General features: G+C 48.5%; 1 long non-coding RNA gene across 1 annotated transcript; it reads left to right on the top strand.

Moving 5' to 3' along the window:
• Positions 1-325: 325 nt before the first annotated feature.
• Positions 326-1,844, top strand: LOC123138267 (uncharacterized). Its single transcript, XR_006468958.1, has 2 exons — positions 326-1,279; positions 1,580-1,844. It is a non-coding gene; the product is annotated as an uncharacterized lncRNA (long non-coding RNA).
• Positions 1,845-3,863: the final 2,019 nt, after the last annotated feature.

Genomic DNA, 3,863 nt, shown 5'->3' with positions numbered 1-3,863 from the left:
AGGGGGGCTCGCCCGGAGGGGGGGCGCAACCCTCACCCTCGTGGGCAGCCCGTATCTCCCCTAACGTGCACTCCAAGTTCCCTGGGTTGCTTTCCTTCGAAAAATAACTTCTCCAGTTGATTTTGTTCTGTTTTGACTCCGTCTGATATTCTTTTTCCTCGAAACACTGAAATAGGCATAAAACAGCAAATCTAGTCTGGGCCTCCGGTTAATAGGTTAGTCCCAAAAATAATATAAAAGTGGATAATAAAGCCCAATATTGCCTAAAACAGTAGATAAAGTAGCATGGAACAATCAAAAATTATAGATACGTTGGAGACGTATCAATAACACCCCTTAAGAGTCTTATTCTGCCAACACCCAGCTTATTCTAATAACACCTCCGCACTGCCAAAACCACCAAACCGACCATGTACGCACCTTCGATATGGACTGCAGCAACCACGAGAAAAAACTCCAACGATCCAACTTTATCTTACCCCCGAGCAGGCGCACGACCCCCACCTCCTCCTACCTTCTTCCCCGCACGCACATGCCCGCCGCCGGCGCGCCCCATCCCGTGCCCTTCTTTGCCGCTGGTGCGCCCCATCTCGTCGACTTATTTGCCGCCGGTGTGCCCCTTCCCGCGGCCTTCCCCACCACCTCCCGCCCTGCTCCACCCTCCCTCGTCCCACCACCTCCTTGCCCCGATCCACACCTTCCAGACCCCAACACCTCTACCAACGGCGCGCGCAGGTCTCCCTCCCACTACCGCCTCCCTCCTCTCTAGTGGCCGGCTTCCCAAGCACTGACGCATGTCCCATCTCCCCAATCCCAGATCCGCTAGGGGGATCCAGCGCTCACCGCGCCCATAGGGTCCCGCGCTACCACGGCGAACTCGCCGGATCCGGCCTCCCTGGTGGTCGTGGAGTACGAAGACCACCGGATCCTCCCTCTCCCGCGATGATAGGCTCTCCTCCAGCTCGCCTACCACGACCACAACGGGGGGTGGTACCCCCACTACCTGTCTTCAGCGATTGGGGTCTTCGGCCACTCTCCCCTGCCCGTTCCACCACCTCCCTCTCGACTGTGGCACGATTAGTGGTGCTGTGCTCCAGCCGGCTCCTCTGGCAAGCTTGCAGACGACGTGACGAGGAGAACCGGCAGTCTCCGGCCAGCGGGTGGCGGCTGCCTCTGTCCTCCTCTCCCCCTACGCCCGAGCAGCAACAGGAAGATGGCGTTGCGGTGAAGTGCGCCTCTGTTTCCAGTTCCGTTGGTGCCTCTACCGCGCGAGATGCAGGTGGCTCCCCTCTCTCTATAACCTGTCTCCATCTACCTTCTGTTGATGATGATTCAGTGGACGACGACACCACGACGAGCAGAGGAGGGGCTCCGCCCCCAGCTCCCGTGTAGTTCACTTGATGCATCAGTGCTGTGCAGAGTGCATCTGCGTGCATTACTGGCCGTGCGTGCAGTACGGCGGTCGCAATGGTGTAGTCCGGCGGGGTAGCGTGTGCAGTGCTCACCCGATGCGATTCAGTATTTTCTGGTGTGTTTAGTTTTACAGTGTGGTGCAGCTCACTCTTGTTTTGTTTTGCAGCTCACTTTTTTTTCTCCTAGAAATCATCTACAATGCAACACTCACTAAGAAAGAGAAGAGAACATCAATGTTCATTTGAAGTTTGATTTGTTGTTTATGGGAAACGCATAGAGAAAAGGGTAGTAAGAATGGATGGTCATTTTGTATAAGCAACTCTTTCCCTAGTGGAGTTTTGTTGGGTACTGCAACATTGATTCCGCTGTGTACTAGATGGCAGTGTGGCTGTGTAAAAAATAATGAATGGATATGTATGTTTTTAAGCTCACTTTGTTCTATCATGCAGTGCATTATAAAGCTCCTTTGTGGTTCACTTAGCAATCCGAAAACAAAAACACCGTGGAAAGCAGCTCACTTGTTCTGTCCCTGCGGTCCACTCGCTCGGTCTATGCGTGAAAAAATATTGAGTTTGGAAAAAACTCACGCAGTTTACTTTCGGTAGTGTCGCAGCCCGTTTATGGTAGTCTCGAGATTCACTTTTCATAGGATTGTGATTCACCAACACTTGACATGAAGTGCATTCCACCTCGTTTGGGAAAATTTACGTCCCACAAAAAAGAAATCATGCAGTGCACTTGTCCGTCTGATGAAGTGCAAGTTTTAGTCTAAAGAAGTGTGGTTTCCTACCTCGCTTGGAAAAATTTACGTCCCACAAAAAATAAATCATGCAGTGCGCTTGTCCGTCTCATGAAGTGTGGGTTTTAGTCTAAAGAAGTGCCGTTTGCTACCTCGTTTGGGAAAATTTACGTCCCATAAAAAAGAAATCATGCAGTGCACTTGTCGGTCTGATGCAGTGCGGTTTTTTTTCGGAAAGCAGTGTGGTTTTCTATCTGATGCAATACATACGACAATTTTAGGTCGCGAAAAAACAGTCTCCGTATTTCGGTAAATTCAAAATTCCTCTTAAACCGTAAAGAACTAGAGAGAGTGTTCAACATCTAAAAGTTGTGCCTCGTTGATATCTTTCCAACGGCGTATCATTTGAATCATTTCAGCCCAGCGGTTTGTAAAAATTTCATGAAAAACGGCCGCTGCCACTCATTGTACACCACACGATTTTTTCAAAATTAACTTAAAACCATAAGGAATCTCAAAAATATTTTAACATATGAAAGTTATGCCTCATCCATAGCTTTTAACAGTGTATCATATGTCTCGTTTCGACAAACGGTTAAAAAACTGGAGCGAAAACAGTACCGAAAAATTTAAAAAAAATTGAAAAACACGATTCTGCGATTTAGTAAATTTGAAACTGCTATTAAACCGTAATGAAATTAGAGAAACTAATAGATATAAAAAAGATGCACCTCGACGATATCTTTCCAACGCTATATCATTTGCTTCATTTCGACGAGTGGATTAGAAGAAAACGCGAAAAAACGCTCGCTGACTTTCGTCGTGAGACACATAATTTTTGAAACTGCTCTTAAACTATGATGAATCTTGAAAAGTGTTCAACATGGTGAAGTTGCGCCTAATCAATAGCTTCTTATCGGTATATTACATGTGTCATTCCGATAAACGGTTAAAAAACTAAAGCGAAAATAGTATAAAAGAACACATTGTGCAATTTTTTCCGACACGAAGTTCACTCGCGTGAGTACTACAGCACACTTGGTTCAAACAATGACGTGCACTTGCGTTGAACCTGCAGTGCAGAAGTGTTATCCTAATAGTTATTCCACTAATATTAGCAGAATAGACCGGCTGTATACACACACACACACCAAACTCATCAAGCCATCTTGTTGTTACAGGGCTGGATCAAGAGTCAGTCTCGATTGCCTCAAAACCCGGTCACTCCTGAGCTGGAAGAGCTTGGCGCCGAAGAAAGGCAAGGGGTCCAAGGACAGGCCCCGCTGCAAAGGTCCTCCAGAAGCTGTGTCCGGAGAGACCGAGCCCGTCTCCTCCCATGAGGAAGATGAGGACAAAGAGGAGGAAGAGGACGAGGAGGAGGAGGAGGAGGAGGAAGTGGAGAGCGACTCCCCCCTTAAGACGAGGAGGGGAAAAAGGATAGCCTCCGAAGACCTGGAGGGGGCGACGCCGAAGAAGGGGCGGGTGGTCCTCTCAGACAGTTTGAACTCAGAGTCCGAACACAGCCCGAGGAGGGTCCAAAGGGAGAAGCCCCTGGCCGAAACATAAGTATCAGGAACTTACCCGTTCAATTATTACTTTAACCTGCCTATGTCATATCAAGTCTTTTTATGCTTTTCAATCCTCCGCGCGAGATCCCAATTCCCTCCTCTTCGGAGGGAAACTCTCTAGCACCTGGAGAGGCAGAGAGTGA

Source organism: Triticum aestivum, chromosome 6B (genome assembly GCF_018294505.1).
Source record: "Triticum aestivum cultivar Chinese Spring chromosome 6B, IWGSC CS RefSeq v2.1, whole genome shotgun sequence".
NCBI lineage: Eukaryota > Viridiplantae > Streptophyta > Magnoliopsida > Poales > Poaceae > Triticum > Triticum aestivum.
Note: the sequence above shows the minus strand (reverse complement) of the source record. Positions and strands in the feature narration are given on the sequence as shown.